Genomic DNA, 20281 nt, shown 5'->3' with positions numbered 1-20281 from the left:
AAGGCACAAACCTAAACAAAGTAAAGACAATATACAGCAACATCAAACTATAGCCAACATCAAACTAAATAGAGAGAAACTTAAATCAATCCCACTGAAATCAGGGAAAAGAAAAGGCTGCCCACATTCTCCATATCTTTTCAAAATAGTACTTGAAGTCCTAGCTAGAGCTCTAAGACAACTAAGAGATCAAGAGAATACAAATCAGAAAGGAAGAAGTCAGAGTATCACTATTTGCAGATGATATGATAGTATACATGAGCAACTCCAAAAATTCAACCAGAGAACTCCTTCAACTGATAAGCACCTTCAGCAAAGTGGCTGGACACAAAATTAACTAAAAAAATTCAAAAACCTTCCTGTATAAGAAAGACAAAAGGGCTGAGAAAGAAATTAGGAGAACAACACCTTCTCACAATAGCCACTGATAACATAAAGTAAATTGGTGTGCTTCTACCCAAGCAAGTGAAAGACCTATTAAAACAAACAAACAAACAAACAACAAAAAAACTTCAAGTCTCTGAAGAAATAAATAGAAGAATATATCAGAAGATGGAAGGATCTCCTGTGATCATGGATCAGCAGACTTAACATAGTGAAAATGGCCATCTTGCCAAAAGCAGTCTACAGTTTCAAAGAAAATCTGATCAAAATACCAGCACAATTCTTACAGACCTTGAAAGAATAATTCTCAACTTCATATGGAAAATCAGAAAACACTGACTTGCCAAAAGGATCTGGTACAACAGATCATCTGGAGGTATCACTGTCCCTGAACTCTACCTGTACTACAGAGCAATAGTAATTAAAACCACATGCTACTGGCAGAGAAACAGAATGTTGGATCAATCAAAATGAACAGAAGGCCCAGAAATAAACCCCCACACACACATGGATACTTGATTTTTGACAAAGAAACCAAAACCATTCAATGGAAAAAAAGACAGCACCTTCAACAAATGATGTTGGTCTAATGGATGTCTATAAGTAGAAAATGCAAATAGATCCATATTTATCACCCTGCACAAAACTAAAGTCCAAGTGGATCAAAGACCCCAACATAAAACCAGATACACTAAATCAGTTAGAAAAAAAAAAAAAAGTGGTAAAAATCCTAGACTCATTGGAACAGGAGACAACTTCCTGAACAGAACACCAACAGCACAGGGTCTAAGATCAACAATCAATAAATGGAACCTCATGAAACTGAAAAACTTCTGTAAAACAAAGGACACTGTCATCAGAACAAAATGACAGTCTACAGACTGGGAAAGGATCTTCACCAACCCTATATCTCACAGACTGCTAATATCCAGAAAATATAAGGAACTAAAGAAATTAAAAAGCAACAAAGCAAGTAATCCAATTTAAAAATAGGGTACAGAGCTAAACAGAGAATTCTCTGTAGGGGAATATAGAATAGCAGAGAAACACTTGAAGAAATGTTTAATGTCCTTAGTCATCAGGGAGATGCAAATCAAAACGACCCTGAGATTTCACGTTACACCCATCAGAATGGCTAAGATCAAAAACTCAAGTGACAATACATGCTGGAGAGGATGTGGAGAAAAGGGAAGCCTCTTTCATTGCTGGTGGGCATGAAAGCTAGTACAACCACTTTGAAAATCAATCTAGCACTTTCTCAGACAATTAGGAATAGTGCTTCCTCAAGATCCAGGTATACCACTCCTAGGTGGTATATATCCAAAATATGCTCAAGAAAACAATGAGGACATTTATAACAACCATGTTTGTAGCAGCTTTATTCAAAAAAGGCAGAACTGGGAAACAAGCCAGATGTCCCTCAACAGAGGAAAGGATACAGAAATTGTGGTATTTTTACACAATGGAATACTACTCAGCAATTAAAAACAAGGAAATCAGGAAATTTGCAGGCAAATGGTGGAATCTAGAAAAGATGATCTTGAGTGAGGTATCTCAGAAGCAGAAGGACCTACACAGCATATACTCAGTTATAAGTGGATATTTGACATAGAATATAGGATAAACCTACTAAAATCTGTATACCTAAAGAAGCTAAGCAATAAGGAAGACCCTGGGAAAGATGATCAATCCTTACTCAGAAAGACAAATGGAATGGACATTGGAAGGAGGAGAAAATAGGAAACAGGAGAGGAGCCTACCACAGAGGGCCTCTGAAAGACTCTACCCAGCAGATGCATCTAAAAGCATCTCTACCCAGCATCTAAAAGCAGATGCTGAGGCTCATAAGCAAACTTTGGGCAGAGTGCAGAGAATTTTATTAAAAAAAAAAAAAGGAGATATAAATACCTTTGAGAGGACAGGAGCTCTACAAGGAGAGCACCTGTATCACAATATCTGGTCGCAGGGTTCTTTTTCTGAGACTGATACTCTAACCAAGTATTCATAGAGATTACTTAGAACCCCTGCTCAGATGTAGCACATGAGAGCTCAATATCCAAGTGATTTCCCTAGTAATTAGAACAAGGACTGTTTCTGAAATGAACTCTGTAGCTGGCTCTTTGAGTACCTCCCCCCTGAGAGGGAAACAGCCTTGGAAGGCCACAGAGGACAATGCAGCCAGTCCTGATGAGACCTGATAAGCTAGGGTCAGATGGAAGGGGAGGAGGACCTCCCCTATCAGTGGACTTGGAGAGGGGCTTGGTAGGAGAAGAGGGAGGGTGGGTGGGATTGCAAGGGAGTGAGTGAGGGGGCTACAGCTGGGATACAAAGTGAATAAAGTATAATTAATATAAAAATAAAAAATTAAAATTAAAAATGCAGAAATGCTCAATATCCTTAGTCATCAGGGAAATGCAAATCAAAACAAACCTGAGAATTCACCTTACACCCATCAGAATGGCTAAGATTAAGAACTCAAATGACAATACATACTAGAGAGAATGTTGGAGAAAAGGGAACACTCTTCCATTGCTGGTGGGAATGTAAACATGTACAACCTCTTTGGAAATCAATCTGGTGCTTTCACAGACTATTAGAAATAGTGCTACCTCAAGATCCAACTATACTCCTCCTGGGCATATATCCAAACGATGTTCAAGTATATAATAAAACTGTTTATAATTCAACTGTTTATAGCAACTTTATTTGTTATAGCCAGAAGCTGGATACAAAAGTGGAGGAATGGATACAGAAATTGTGGTAAGTTTACACAATGGAATACTACTCAGCAATTAAAATCAAGGAAATCATGAAATTTGCAGGCAAATGGTGGGAAATAGAGAAGATCATCCTGAATGAGGTATCCCAGAAACTGAAAGAAATACATGATATATGCTAACTTATAAGTGGATATTCGACATGTAATATAGGACAATCATTCTAAAGTCTGTACACCTACAGAAGCTAATGAAGAAGTAACCTGGGTAAGATATTCAATTTTCATTCAGAAAGGCGAACAAGGTGTACATTGGAAGAGGGAGAAAACAGGGAATAGGACAGGAGCCTACCACTGAAGGCCTCTGAAAGACTCTACCCAAAAAGGTATCACAGCACAGGCTGAGATTCATAGCCAAATTTTGGGCAGAGTGCAGGGAATCTTATGAAAGTAGAAGGAGATAGAAAAACCTGGAGGGGATAAGAGCTCCACAAGGAGAGCAACTGAACCAAATATCTGCACAAAGGGGTCTTTTCTGAGACTGATACTTCAAACAAAGACCATGCGTGGAGATAACCTAGAATCCCTGCACAGATGCAACCCATGGTATCTCAGTGCTGGAGGGACAAAGGAGAATAAGAAGGAGGGGGGTGGAATTCACGGGGGATGAAGGAGGTGGCTACAGCTGGGATACAAAGTGAATAAACTGTACTTGAGTAAAAAACAAATTTGAAAAAGATAACAGTATAACCCCAGATACACTAAATCTATTAGAAGAAAAAGTGTGGAAGAACCTAGTACTCATTGGCACAGAAGACACCTTTCTGAACAGAAAACACCAACAGCTCAGGCTATAACATCAACAATTAATACTTGGAACCTCTTGCAATTGAAAAGTTTCTGTAAGGCAAAGAATACTCTCAATAGAATGGAAAGACAATCTACAGATTTGGGAAAAGATCTTTACCTATCCAAAATCTGATAAAAGGCTAATATCCAAAATACATATTGAACTCAAAAAAATTAAACACCAGTAAACAAAATAACCCAATTAAAAAATGGGGCACCACTGCTGCGAACATGGTTGAACAAATGTCCTTGTTGTATACTGAGATTATTTTGGATATATGCTTATGAGTGGTATAGCTGGATCTTGAGGAAGCGCTATTCCTAATTGTCTGAGAGAGTGCCAGATTGATTTCCAGAGTGGTTGTACCAGTTTACATTCCCACCAGCAGTGGAGGAGGGTTCCCTTTTCTCCACAACCTCTCCAGCATGTGTTGTCACTTGAGTTTTTGATCTTAGCCATTCTCATAGGTGTAAGGTGAAACCTCCAACTCTACCAAGTGGGGAACCAAAGCAGATACCACGACTCATTGCCTAACTTTGGCCAGAGTGCAGGGAATCTTATGAAAGAAGGGGGAGATAGAAAGTCCTGGAGGGAACAGGAACTCTACAAGGAGAGCAAAAGAACCCAAAAATCTGGGCCCAGCAGACTTTTCTGAGACTGATAATCCAACCAAGGACCATGCATGAAAGTATCCCAGAACCTCTGCACAGATGTAGCCCATGGCAGCTCAGTCTCCAAGTGTGTTACCTAGTAAGTGGAACATGGGCTGTCTCTGTGAACACAATGGCTGGCTCTTTGATCACCTCTTCCTGTGAGGTGCAGTCTTACCAGTCCAGAGAGGAAGACAATGCAGACAGTCCTGATGAGACCTAATAGGCTAGGGTCAGATGGAAGGGGAGGAGGACCTCCCTTATCAGTGGACTGGGGGAGGGAAATAGGAGAATAAGAATGGAGGGTGTGATTGAGAGGGAGGGGATGGTGGAGGGGGCTATAGTGAGATGCAAAGTGAATAAACTGTAATAAATAAAAAAGAAAAAATAAAACGGGGCACAGAGGAATCTTGAATGACAGAGAACCACTTAAATAATTCTTCAACTTTCTTTGTCATCAATGAAATGAAAATCTCAAACCAGTCAAAAAACATAAGATCAAAATATCAAGCAAAAGCCTTGCTGGAGATGGTGTGGAGAAAGGGGAACCTAACTCCATTGCTGGTGAGATATGTATACAACCACTTTGGAAATAAATCTGGTGATTTTTAGAAAATTGGGAGTAACTTTTATTCAAGACCAGCTAAACCTCTCCTGGGTATATACCCAAAAGATACTCCACTATACAGCAAAAACACTGACTCAACTGTGTTCATAGTTGCTTTACTTTATTAATTTTACAATTTATTCATTATATTTTCTGATTGAAACACCCTCCCTCAACTCTCCCATTTCAACCTTCCTACCTTTTCTGTCCTAACCCTTACCCTAGACCATTGAAAAGGGGAGTTTTCCTCCTCTGCCATCTTCCCATAGCTTATCAATTCTCATCAAGACTGCTTGGATCTTCTTCCTCTGTGGTCTGCCAAGGCTTCATGGCCAGGGTCAAGTGATCAAAGAGCAGGTAATTGAATTTGAGACACAGACAGCCCTTGCTCCTTTTACTCAGAGACATGCATGGAGTCTGAGATGCCAGTAGGCTACATCTGAGCAGGGTGTCTAAGTCTTCTCCATGCATGGTTTTTGGTTTCTCATCAGTCTCTGCAGGACCCCCTGGGCTCAGATCATTTAGCATTGTTGGTCCCCTTGTGGGGTTCCTGTCCCTTCCATGTCCTCTATTCCCCTCTTCTTCTATAAGACTCACTGTGTTCTGCTCAATGTTTGGTTGTGAGTGTCAGCATCTGCTTCAATACCCTGTTTGGGTGGAGCCTTTCAGAGGACCCTGTAAAGTAGGGTCTCATCCTGTTCCCTCTCTTCCACTGCTTCTGGTGTCTATCCCATTTGCCATTCTGAATGAGATTTAAGCATTCACCATAGGGTCCTCCTTATTGTTTAGCTTCTTTAGGTCTGTAGATTTTAGTATGGCTATCCTATATTATATGGCTAATATCCACTTATAAGTGAGTGTATACCATGCATGTTTTTATTCCCCACCCAGCTTTTTAAATTTTATTTATTTATTTTTTTGTAATATCCACAATCTGGAAACAGCCTACATGTCTCACAATGAAGCAATGGATACAGAAATCATAGCACATTTATACAATGGAATACTACTCAGCTGTTAAAAACAATAAAATCCTGAGATTTGAAGGCAAATGGATGCAACTAGAAAAGATCATCTTGAGTGAAGTAACCCAGACACTTTACTTGTAATAGCCAATATATGGAAACAAAATCTAGATGTCCCTTAACAGAAGAATGGAAAAAAAATGACACATTTACACAAGGGATACTACTCAGCTATGAAAAACAAAGAAATCATGAAAATTATAGGTAAAGGGATTGAACTAGAAAAGATCATGTTGAGTGAGGTAACCCAGAGCCAGAAAGATGTACATGATATTATTTAGAAGTGGGTTTTATCAATTGTAAGACCTAGAAACAACCAATATGTCCCTCAGTTGAGGACTTAATACAGAAATTGTGGTACATTTACACAATGGAATTCTACTCGCAGTTAAAAACAAGGAAATCATGAAATAGCAGGCAAATGATCGGATCCAGAAAAGATCATCCTGAGTGAGGTATCCCAGAAGCAGAAAGACACACATGGTATATGTTCTTTTATAAGTGGACATTAGACATGTTATATACAATAAACATACTAAAAATCTATACACGTAAAGAAGCTAAGCAACAAGGACGACACTGGGTAAGATGATAAATCTTCACTCAGAAAGGCAAACTGGATGGACATCAGAAGAGGGAGAAAACAGGGAACAGTACAGGAGCCTATCACAGAGGGCCTCTGAAACACTCTACCCAGCAGTATCAAAACATATGGTGAGATTCATAGCCAAATTTTGGGCAGAGTGCAGGGAGTCTTATGAAAGAATGGGGAGATGAAAGACCTTGAGGAGATAGAAGCTCCACAAGGAGAGCAACAGAAACAAAAATTCTGGGCACAGCGGTCTTTTGTGAGACTGATATTCCAAACAAGGACCATTCATGGAGGTAAACTAGAATCGCTGCACAGATGTAGCCAATGGCTGATGAGTATCCAAGTGGGTTCCGTAGTAAGGGGAACAGGGACTGTCTCTGACATGAGCTCATGGTCTCTCTCTTTGATCACCTCCACATGAGTGGGGAGCAGCTTTGCCAGTCTACAGAGGAAGACAATGAGGCCAGTCCTTGATGATACATGATAGACTGGGGTCAGATGTAAGGGGAGGATGACTTCCCTTATCTGGGGACTGGGGGAGGGGCACAGGAGAAGAGGAAGGGAAGGATTGAGAGGGGATGGGGGAGGTCTCTACAGCTGGGATACAAAGTGAATAAACTGTAATTATTAAAAATAAAACAAGGGGGAGGAAGGGAGGGATTAGGAGGGGACGAGGGAGGGAACTAGAGGGGGAATGTAAAATAAATGAACGGTAATTAAAAATAAAATAAAAATTAAAATTAAAAAAAATAAAACAGACCTGTAGAGTACCGGAGCGCCACATAGACCAAATATATCAGGGCACAGGGGTCTTTCATGAGACTGTTTCTCCAACCAAAGACCATGTATGTATATAACCTAGAACCCCTGCTCGGATATAGCCCACTGTAGCTCAGAGTCCAAATGGGTTCTCTAATAAGGGGAACAGGGACTATTTCTGACATGAACTTAGACCCTCGACCCCGCTGAGGAAGGAGCAGCCTTGCTAGGCCACAAAAGAGGACATTGCAGCCAGTCCTGAAGAGACTTGATAAGATAGGGTCATATGGAAAGGGAGGAAGTCCTCCCCTATTAGTAGACTTAGAAAGGGGCAGGGAGGAGATGAGGGAGGGAAGGTGGGATTAGAAGGGAATGAGGGAGAGGGCTATGGCTGGGATACGTAGTAAATAACCTGTGATTAACATAAAAAAATAAATAATTTTTTAAAAGTTTCAAAAATAAAACAAAAATTAAAAATAATTTTAAATAAAGATAGTTTAAAAAAGAAGTGGATTTTATCCATACAGTACAAGATAAGAATAACACAAGGCATAGACCCAAAGAAGATAAGTAATGAAGAGAGGAAGACCCGAGTGAAGATCCATAAATCTCACTGCAAAAGGGAGATAGGTTAGACAAAGGCAATGGCTGAAAAGAGGGAACAAGTTAGCAGAGGGAGTGCAGAGTATTATGACTTTGGAGATCAGACCTAAGGAGAGCCAGGGTTAGAGGACAGAAGTCCTGTAGAGAAAAGAGAAGCTGAGGGTGGGGACATCTCTAAAATGAGCTGGAAACCTAAGTCAGGGTAGGCTCCTGGAAGGATATCAGGAAGATTCAAGCAGAGATTCCTAGTTGTAGAGGCTGTAGAGACTGAAGCAGTCATCCTCTAACTAGACTAATCTTCTAGTAAAGGGAAGACAACACCAACCCACTCACAAATCTTTGACCCAAAAATTACCCTGCCTACAATATGTGCAGGGATAAAGATAGAGCAGAGATTTAAGGAATGCCCAACGAATGTGTCCCAACCAAAGACCTACCCTTTCAGATAGTGCCAATCCTTGACAGTATCAATGATACTTTGCTAAGCTTGCAGAAAGGAGCCTGACAACATTGTCCTCTAAGAGGCTCTATTCAGCACTACCTCAAAATAGCTGCTGAGACTCACAACCAAACAGTGGGCGTTGTGTATGGCATCTTGGGGATTAGTGGGAAGAAAGAAAAAAAAGGACCTGGAAGTAACAAGACCTCCACAAGAAAAACAACAGAGCCAACTAACCAGGACCCAAAGAGGTTTGCTGAGACTAAAGTATCAACGAAGGACCATGCTTGAACTGGACCCAGGCCCCCTACAAAGATGTAGCAGATGAACAGCTTAGGCTTCAAGTGGGTACTCTAGTAAAGGAAGTGGAGGCTGCATAGGACATGGACTCACTTGCTAGCTTTTTTATATCTTTTCTTGGTGGCACTACCTTGATAGTCCACAGGGGAAGAAGACATGTTCAGTCCTGGTGCAACTTGATGAGCTGACTGATTTGGAAATGGATCTCCCCTCTTTTGAGGAAAAGTGGTTGGGGAAGGGAAAGAAGATGGGATTGTAAGGGAGAAGGGAAGGGCCTAAATAGATGTGGTGTGAATAAATAAGTAAATGAGAAAAAACAGAAACCAATTAAGACATATCCTGCAATTTGCAAGGAGTACAGACTCAATTTCACCCAAAAAAGCATGTTTTACAACTTTTGTGATTTGTAACTTAGGGGTATGTAAACTATACATACTTAAAATGTATACTGGACACATTTTGGTACATCAGAAATTGGTAAAGTTATCAGTATATAGAAATATAGCCAACACCTGTCTGACTTTTGTCATGACTTTTTAAAATTTGTTCCTTCTTCTCTTCTGTCAGCCCCATACCCATCCAGTACTGATTATTACAGAATTTTATACAAATTAAGTTGTAAAATATGTATACTTTTATTGTCATCTGGATCCCTTCATTTAGCATACTATGAATTCATTTGAGGTGTTGTATATTCAGTTATCATGTGTGCCTATTATATTAAATTTTATTATTCAAATTTATGCAGAAGCATTTTGTGTTTTATGATTTTCAACACTAGTTAAACACGTTGCTGTAAAATGACTGGGATGTATTATAGGTCTTTACATTTTTAAAATACCACCAGTATTTGCCAAAATGGCTAGACTATTTTATATTTCTAATTTGTGTATGTGATTCAAGGGCCCTGGTACCACTGTTTTTAATTGTGGTGGTTTTAAATGATATATAATGATAGCTCATGTTATGATAGCTCATTTTGTGTGTTCTTAGTGAGTAAGATATTTGGCATCATGTGATTTTTCTTTTATTTGCAAGATTTCATAGAATTACTTTAATAGCTATACTTTTTGCCATCATGCAGAAAGATTTGAAGTGTGTCATCTGTCAGCATGCCACACTTGCCTGTCAAAAAAACAGTACATATGTCTTATGTGCCATCTATAACTATTCTTACCAATCAATAAAAAGTGACACATAGATAAAGATCAAAGAAGATATAACAAAATGCTATATTGCTATCTCTTAATATTGAAGATTAAAAGTAAGATGTTTGTTTCTTTAATTCTTTTCTAACTAAATTCATAGCAGGTAGAGATTATTGCATACTTTAAGAAAAATTATTAGAAAGGAACAAATGTAGTGATAGTCTTTGAATATTCCAATATTCTTGCAGCCTGTATGTTCTTGTCTTTCTTGCTGCTAAGAAAAAAACAGCAGAGAATGACCATGTGATACTCTATGCAGATGTATATTGGTGACCAATAACTTATAACAAAGGAAGCATTGGGCAGAATTTGGTATTCTCCTAAAGAGTTTTGCTATAGAGAGTTCAACAAATAGAAAAATCTCAGATTTATATGGGGTTCACATGAAATGAAGCAATTCCAGCTCTTTCAGTTGGAATGGTTTTCACAACCTGAAGACAGTAATCAAATTTGTAAATGAAGAGAACAATCATTTACAATTAAATAATGAGAGCAATTCAGATGAGGTACACATCTGAACACACTCTGAGGTATTCAGACAGTATACATACCACGTGTACATCATAACAGAGACTGCTCACCGTCTCTAATTCAAGAGAACACATTAAAGTAAGGAGGAAAAATGGTAGATTAGGGTAGGGGAAGACATGGAGGCAAGGTCATGTAGACTGATTGACTGAAACACATCATATACTTTTGTGCAAGTTTCTATTTAAGAAAAAAAAAAGATCAATGAAAGGGTAGAAATAATTGAAAGCAAAGCAGTGTCCTAGGGTCAGCTTTCAGAATGTTACCCTTGAAGATTATCCAAAATTGTTCTTACACATTTAACTAAATACTGAAATGATTAACTCTCTAATGGAGTCTCTAGTAATTTAGTCTCAAAGTTGTGCATGGAGGGAGACATTTGACTCCCTTTATAATGTAGGAATTTCAAAGATGAATTTGCATCCTTGTCAAAACCAGGGATTTCCCATGAAGAAGATGGACTAACTGTCCAGATTTGTTATTTACATGTGTTTCAGTAACAACAAAAGTTATAACAGATCAACTTTTGTGCACTTTGGTTCCAAATAAGTTAAAGTAGTTGCCAATGTTCCCACACAATTATATTTTACCTTTATAACTTAAGTAATAAACAGTAGAAAAGTAGCTCACCATTTTCCCGAGAAATTTTAAAAATTAGTATAAATGCATTAACCTTGTTAATAACAAGTATAAGCTAGCTTATATTAAATTTATCTGCATTTTAACTCTTTCCAATTTTGTGATAAACAAAGCATTAACACCAATCATCTAATTCTAAAACGATTTTGGACATAGACAAAAATATGCAACTGTGATGATTTCCCAATAACGAGGATCACAACAAATAGGAAACCAAACTGGTAGTTCGAGAATGGAAACTAGTGTATGAGACTGAAGGTCATGGGTCAGTTTAAGGGCTTGGATTTATTAAATAAAGTGGAAAAAAAAAAAAGAACTTGAGGCAAAATGGTTCGCTGTGTAAATGTTTTGCTACCAAGTTATCCCGGTAACCTATTTGGTGAAAAGAGAAGGTAGACTTTACAAAGTTTCACTCTGTCTTACCTACCCAGGAGTTGAGTTTTAAGTCACTATTGAGTTAAAAAAAATGTTAAACTCACTTTTTTTCACTTTGAGATGATATGGACTTTGGAAGAATCACACATACATAGACTAGTTACAGTCTTATGCCTTTTGAGTCCCCACCTTCATCTGTTATGGCTTTTGGAAATTATTGGAAACCATCAAACTCCTAGGGAAATTGATTAATGTTTAGGGATACTGTTTAATCCTTAATGAGGACAATGAGAAATTCTAATTGAAGAACTGAGAAAAATACCTATAGAAAGACTTACTTGTGTTACAGTTCTATACATCACTGTATTAAATTAAAAAAAAAACTACTTTCTTTTAAATGATGCATAAGATGGAAAGTTAAGCAAGTCTATTACTGTGTGTAGATAATAGAAAATATCTCTGGTGTTGCTTGAATAGAGTATGATGCTGTATTTTGTTCCTTTATTTTTAGAAAATCTAATATCAATGAATTAAATGGAATATTGTTCATTCCTGAAGGGTCCCTTTCAAAAAAACCTAAATTATAGCATATGTCAGTTTTCTTCAACTGATCAGTGATTATCTACAGTGAGGAACACACACAAGCAACAACAACAACAACAAAAAAATCTGTTTCCTGAAAGTTATCCTTGATATGGAGACAGTCATAAGTGCAATGAGGTATTCCAAAAGAGACACAAGGTGATAAATGATCAATCTGAGCTTGTTTGGTAATTTATTTTTCCTTTTATGATAAACAGCTCATCTGTCTGATTTAATATTGAATATCACTTTCTTGCTGTCCTCTCATTGATACATGTGTTTTATTTCCCTGAAACAGTCTGCACTCTCTGACGGTAGGGATTTTGTTCTCTCCCTTCTCTATGTATTTGCTAGTACCTAGTGGATTGATAAAGTACTCACTGAATACATACTTTTTGATGATGTAAACAGGCACATGCACTAGTTCTATTATTATCTTTTCAGGCTCAGCATCTTTCTCTCTAAAACAAGAGTTGGTTTTAATGTTTTTAATCTACATTTGTACTAGATAGAATAAACCTGTCCTTAACATCCATATCCAGACCTTAATATTATGAATATTTATACCAGTTTTCTTGTGAAGCCACGACATGGCTTATTTCCATATACTAAAAGAATACAGACACACACACACAGATGCATATGTGTGCACACACATTCAGTCTTCTTCAAATACCTTTCTGGTGTATATATTTATGTGTATAAATGCACATGTGTTTGGAGTATGCATACACATGTTAACATGTATGTGGAAGGCAGAAAACAGATTTTCTTACCATTTCTAGGTGCCTTCTACTTTGACTTTTCTGAGGCAGTTTCAGTGATTTGGAATTCATCAACCTACTTAGGCTCCCAGGTTGTGTGTTCCAGGTATCCACCTGACTCTGCCTCCCTAGCACTGGAAGTGCACATTACCATACCATTTTTTGGTTTTACAATATTTACTTTGTGGCTTAATCTCAGGTACTTATTCTTGCTTGGTAAACAAATTACTGACTGAGCTATTTCCCCAGCCTTTTTTGTAGGCCTTTTACAAGATGATGAAAAATTTGTAGAAAATAATGCAACAATCTTTATCTTGCAGAAGTTAATGAATAAACTATGAATCTCAGTAAGGAGGGAGGGAATGTAAAAATCACAACACAGTGAGATGAGGACTATGTTAGGAGGAGTTCGCCATATAGAGGTGCATATCTGAGCAACTAACTGTGATTCTGAGGCTTCTGGAAGTCTTTCTTGGTAGTGATACTTGGTCTAAAGTTTGAAGAATTAGGATGCATTACTCAGCTAAAATAGAGGAATAGAAGGGCAGCATAACAAATGGTCCAAAAGCAATAGAGCATGACTTACTGAAGAGACTTCAGTAAAACATGAATGCAAGCTCTGCTTTTTGAAATGAGGCAGGACTTGAGATTCAGTCACAGGCCACAAGTCAGACCTTTGAAGAACTTTAGAACTGCTATTGAAATGTGTAGAAGTCTGTGCAGGGGTCTTAGGTTATCACCATTCATAGTCCTTGGTTGGAGTATCAGTCTCAGGAAAGACCCCTGTGCTCAGATGTTTTGGTTCTGTTTCTCTCCTTGTGGAGTTCTTGTCCTCTCTAGATCTTACTGTTTCCCACTTCTTTCACAAGATTCCCTGCACTCTATCCAAAGGTTGCCCATAAGTCTCAGCATCTGCACTGATAGTCTGCAGGGCAGAACCTTTCAGAGGTCCTCTGTGTCAGGCTCCTGACTTGTTCCCTCTTTTCTCCTTCTTCTGATGTCCATCCTCTTTGCCTTTCAAGATAGGAATTGAGCATTTTAGCAGATGTAGCCCATGGCAGCTCAGTATCCAAGTGGGTTTCATTGTAATAGGAACAGGGACTGTCTCTGACATGAAATGATTGGCCTGCTCTTTAATTACCTCCCCCTGAGGGGGAAGCAGCATTACCAGGCCACAGAAGAAGGCAATGCAGCCACTCCTGATGAGACCTACTTGACTAGGATCAGAAGGAAGGAAAAGAAGTCCTCCCCTATCAGTGGACTTGGGGAGGGACATGCATGCAGAGGGTGGAGGAAAGGAGGGATTGGGCCGGGAGGAGGGAGGGACCCACAGAGGGGATACAAAGTGAATAAAGTGGAATTAATAAAGAATTAAACAAACAAACGAAGAAATGTGTAGAAGTCACTGGGAGGTTATGAGGTGACAGTACACATTCTCTGTGTGTATGTCTCTCTCTCTTTCTTTCTGTATGTCTCTGTCTCTCTGTCTCTCTCTCACAGACACACACGCACATACCACTGCAGCTGCCAGAATCCTTGTTGTTTTTGTTTTAGCCATTGAAATGCAACCCAAAGTATTTTATATAATCTAAGATGATCTATATCTGACTTATGTATAAAATATTATTTTTATTATGTTATAGATAGCAAAATACTTCTGGCTATTTGTCATTTTTCAGTTTTTATACAAAGAAAAAATCATAACTAATTTAAGCATGTCAATGAACTTTTAAAAATGTTGATACTACTTCTGTTTGTTTTGTAATTAAATCATAAATATTCTCAATAATGTATCATATTTTCTTACCATTGTTAATCAATTTAAAATTTTTAGTTGTAGTAAAAAAAGGGCATGGCCAAGCTCATGGTAAAAACATAGACTTTGGATATAGATGCATATCAACTCTTTACTATTAAGGCTTGAATAATTCATATGACATACCTGAATTACAGTCTATCTTCTAAAAAGAGGGATAGTGAATAGGCTTTTGTAAAGGTTACAATAGTCTTTTATACTATATCTCAGAAGTGATCTGATACAGAACAAGGGTTCTATAAATGTTAGCTCAATTTTTCTCTCTCAAAGGTTCATTTCAATAGAATTAGTAAAGAAAATCTGTTTGGGATTTCTCCTTATGTCATTTCAAAAACGTAATAAGAAGTTCTAAAGTAGAACCAATGCTAAATCTTAAGAAGGTGACTATTGTGGCTCATGCCTGGAATCCCAAAACCAGGGGTGCAAAGGTAGGAGGAGGATACACACAAGTTTGAGGCCAGAGATGAAAGTTTTGATTATGTGCTGGATTAATAGGATAATCTAATGATTTGAAAGAATTCACAAATGTATTTTAAAATGTATTTTAAATTCCAGAACTTATAAGTATTATGTGTATGGGTGTCCACAGAGACCAGAAGAATGTACTGGATCCCTTGAAGCTGGAGTTGGTGGATGTGAGAACTCTTATTTACATGATGGGAACTGAACTCTGGTCTTCTGGAAGAGCAAAAAGTGCTGTTCACCATAGATACATCTATCCAAAGTCTAGTTTCAAGCCATTTACAAAGAACAAGTTCTTAGTCTCTACAGTCCAAATAAATTTAACACTACCAGTTACAAAATGAAGGGAAGTTAAATAAAAGAAGAAGCTTGTTGTAAAAAAAAGTTACTTCTTAAAATTCCATAAAATACAAAGGGAAAACAAACAAACAAAAAAAATGTGTTAAAAGTAATATGCCTCCCTGTCCCTCTCTAAGTCCACCAATAAAAAAAAAAGTAATATGCCATTTTGTATGAAAGAGAAAATTAGTACTGAACAATAGGTAAATAAACAGCATATTTGTACATATTTACTAAGAGGCATTAATACTAACTTGAAAAACATGTATATTTTGTAACACAAGTAGTTTCTTGGAATTTGATTGTCTAGCATTAAGATCATGGAGAGGATCTATACCCCTGTTTAGTGGAAGCCCATAGGCTGCTCAGTTTCCAAGTGAGTTCCCTAGTAAGGGGTACAGGGGCTGTCTCTGACATGAATTTAGTGGCTAGCTCTTTGATCACCTCCCCCTGGGGAGTGCAGCCTTGCCAGGCCACAGAGAAAGATGATGCAGCCAGTCCTGATGAGACCTGACTGGCTAGGGTCAGATAGAATGGGAGGAGGACCTCCCCTATAAGGGGACTAGGGAAAAGGTATAGGTTAGTGAGACTGGGAGGAGATGAGGGAGGGGGCTATGGCTGGGATACAAAGGTCATTTATGTAGAGTCAACATATATCAAAAGTGTGGTTAATGGGTATTGAATGTTTTAATCACTTTCTACATAATCATTTAATGAATAATATCATTCTAATCATTATTCTCATCACTTCATGCAATCATTAATTCAGTCTTATCAGCCAACTATTGTTACTTTCTTTATTTTATGGATGAAGAAATGCAGGAACAGAACAGAATTTTTTAAAAGTTACCTAAGAAAAAATGTAACATTTAGCAAAAAAATGTAGATCTGTAATGTCTCTGACTCTTGGCTATTACCATCTATATTGAAATAAACATTTATCATTTTATTCTTATTATAAATAATTCAAAAATTGGGATTATAACACTTGATATCCAACAGTCAGCTATTAAGTACTTACTAATTATGGTCATGCTTGATAACATAATGTTAAATTTAACAAGGTTACTGCTTTAGGCTAATAAGCTAGTGTACAAATATGACTTGCAAAATTATAATACTATAATATGTATTGTAGTGGGTGATAGTCATTATGTGATCTTCGCAAGAGGTAAAATGAGCTAATGTAAAGAAAAAATACTCTAATTTCATAGATAGGGAGGGAAAGGACATTAAAAGTAAAACAAATAAGAGAAACACATTAAAGTTTTCATTTCTATTTTTGCAAATATTTGTATAGTTAAGGCTGTATACTAAGCAAATGTCAAACCACACAGAATTGGTGATACGCTAGAGAGAAGATGTCTAAAAACTCAACTAGGAGGAAATAAGATCTTGAATGAAGGCTACAAAATTCATACTAATTGGACCATAAGATATTTGCCAAGGAGTGGTGATTCCAGGTGATTTGGAAAAGAAGGCAGGACTCTGGTCACGAAAGACATGGAAATAGAAAAAATCTCTTGCCTTTGGTTACAAATTGAATGACTCCTTTCACACAAGTGCATGGGCACTTAAGTATAGAATTCATTAGGAGGAAAACAGAATTCCTATAGACTGGTATGATGTCTTTGACTGTTTTCCATTCCTCCTGGTGCTTTTCTTCTCTTTATAATCACATAGCTTCAAGAAACTAATTGAATAGTAAGTGGGTAGACAATAGTGAGCCACAATCTTGGACTACATGGTCAAATAAGGTCTGAAATTGACGCTCTAGGGTGACAACATAAGTTGCAAATTAATTAGTTCTGATTGTTACTCCTGAAAGACACACAGAATTAAACACAATAGCAAAAGAGATTTTGTTTCTGCAAGCACTACAGAACTAGAGAATTTTAAAAACAATCTGCTAGGTAAAAGACTGTACATACCAGCATCTTGCCAGTTCAAGTAGATAGATTATATAGACAAAGAATTACTATAGAGCCTTTGCATTTAAATGTCCAAATAAATGTGCAAAAACTAAGATAACTAGGCTTATGAATTTAAAAGGTGCCAAATATGCCGCTGTGTCATTATAGGAGGATCAAAACTTAAACATTGACATCACAGAAACTAGGAGAATTTGGGGATGGGGGATGGGAACACTGTAGGAGTCTTTAAGCAAGTCGTTTTGAAACTTTGTTCTGTAGACTACTAAGATATTTTTCAAAGCTTTTGCAAAGATAATAATGGTGAAAATATGTATTTGGCATCATTCAAAGAAATATACAGCATCTAATAGGAAAGACAGCAGATTATTAGCAAGTAACTCATTATTACCTGGGGTGTTAGAGTACCAATGAGAAAAATGCATGTAAGATGAACAAATGCAGATGGTTGGTAATGGATCTTATCCATTATATAGATGGGTACTTACAGTGAAGCATAGGGAGAATATTGGCAAAAGGTACTTGAATTAGTTTTAGCACTGATACATGACTTTTTGTAATTCAGTAATAATTTGATTGCTATGTATCATCTCAGTATGATGCCCTGAGAATAAAATCTCTGCAAGAAATGCTGTCTTTTAAGTATCTGCCATAACAAAATTTCAATCTGTTCCTATGCTGATAGCTGTACAGCTAAGGGAAAATGATGGAAAGATAATGCAGGGAGAGGGCAAATATTAAAAACGTGTTGTGACACGGCAGTGAAATCATGTAAGCAATCTCCATTCTCCTGACTCTTCTAAAATTCCAGCCCCTCATTTTTATCTCCAGCTCTGTAGCAGACCACATGCTGTGACCTCACCTTCCTCTATGCTCCAATCTGCTTCAGATAACACAGATCTTCTTTTCTTACAGATTTGCTTCACAATCTCATCACTCTGTCTCAGACTTAAACTCCCTCAGATACTCCCTGAAAACTCACAGGCAGTGAATCATGTAAACAATCTTTTCTTAAATTTTTATTTTTTTATAATAATTATACTTAATTCACTTTGTATCCCAGCTCTAGCCCCCTCTCACATTCCCTCCCAATCCTACCATGTAGGTGATCTTAAATCTCCCTCCTTTCCTCCAATTCAGATCTCCTAGTCCTGTCCCCAGCTCTACCTGCTGCCATCAGAGGGTCTATACAGATCCTGGAGGTACGCCAGACTTCCTCCCTCCAGTGAATCCTCTCTTCTAGACCATTCCTATTCCTAAGTGTGATATTTCAACACCTAGAAGCAAAATCTACCTATGATCCCAAGTGGCTACAACTGGCAAGATATTAAAAGCTTTTTTTCTGTTAGCAACTCACAGCCACCATGGACTAAGAAGGGCCAGAGACAGGAAAGTAACCAACGAATGGAACTCACACCTGACAAAGACAAATTCATATGTCATTACCTAGAATTACGCTCATTCCAAACACAAATAAGCTAGATTTGAGCATCAACAGAACATAATCATTAACTACCAAGCCAGTATGTCTTCACCAGAGCCCAGCCATCCTACCACATTAGGTCCTGAGAAGTGTAATTTAGCTGAAGCACAAGATAAGGACTTCAAAATAGTGATTATAAATATGTGCAATGTGTTAAAAGAAAATATGAATAAACCCTTTAATGACATTTATAAAAATATAAACATTGGGATAAAATGAAGAAACATTTCAAGACATGAAAGTGAAAATACAATCATTGAAGAAAATTTAAACTGGGGGAAATCTGGAAAGTAAAAATTTAGGAACACAAACATGATACACTGAGTCAAGACTTAGAAACAAAATACAAGAGACAGAAGAGAGAATCTGAGGTATTGAAGACAAGATAGAAAAAATGGATCCCTCAGTAAAAGAAAATGTTAAATCTAAAAAAAAAAAAAAATTAAGGCACAAAATATCCAGCATATCTGGGGCAAATCTGTAACCAAATCTATAAAGAATGGGAATATAGGGGAAAAAAAAGAAGAAACCTTGCTCAAAAGCACAGAAAATATTTTCAACAAAATCACAGAAGAAAATTTTCCTAACTAAAGGTAGTGGTACCTTTCAAGGTTCAAGAAGCACACAGAACATAAAATAGACTACACCCCCCCAAAAAAATATGGAATTACCCTCAGCACGTAATAATCAAAATACTAAACATAGAGAACAAAGAAAATGTATTAAAACCTACAGGAGAAAAAGATTAAGTAACATATAAAACCATAGCCATGAGAATAACACCTGATTTCTCAGTGGAGACTCTGAATGTCAGAAGGTTCTGGATAGATGTTTCACAAACTCGAAGAGACCACATATGTCAGCCAAGATTACTATATCCAGAAAAACTTTCAGTCATAATAGATGGAGGAAAAAACATGTTCCATTATAATATCAAATGTAAGCAGTATCTATCTCCTAACCCAAGCCTACAGAAGGTGCTAGAAGGAAATTTCAGATTGAAGTGGTTAATAATACCAAAGAATAAAACAATGACTAAGTAATCTTAGAGCAGAAAAGTCAAAAGAGGAAAAAAAAAACCCACACCACGACAAAATGACAAGAATCAAAGCTGGTGATTGATAAATCTTTACGTTAATGGTAATGATTCCCCAATAAAAAGGCACCAACTAAATGGCTGGATTTGAAAACAGGATTCATCCTTCAGCTGCATAGCACAAAACATGCTA

At 37.4% G+C, this 20281-nt stretch overlaps 1 long non-coding RNA gene across 1 annotated transcript in view; it reads left to right on the top strand.

Moving 5' to 3' along the window:
- The window catches only part of LOC132650096 (uncharacterized), a 365111-nt gene that overhangs the window by 241874 nt on the left and 102956 nt on the right, over window positions 1–20281 (top strand). The gene's annotated exons all lie outside the window — the stretch shown is intronic.

The sequence above is a fragment of the Meriones unguiculatus genome, chromosome X (genome assembly GCF_030254825.1).
Source record: "Meriones unguiculatus strain TT.TT164.6M chromosome X, Bangor_MerUng_6.1, whole genome shotgun sequence".
Lineage (NCBI taxonomy): Eukaryota > Metazoa > Chordata > Mammalia > Rodentia > Muridae > Meriones > Meriones unguiculatus.
This window is presented reverse-complemented; position numbering and strand designations above follow the sequence as displayed.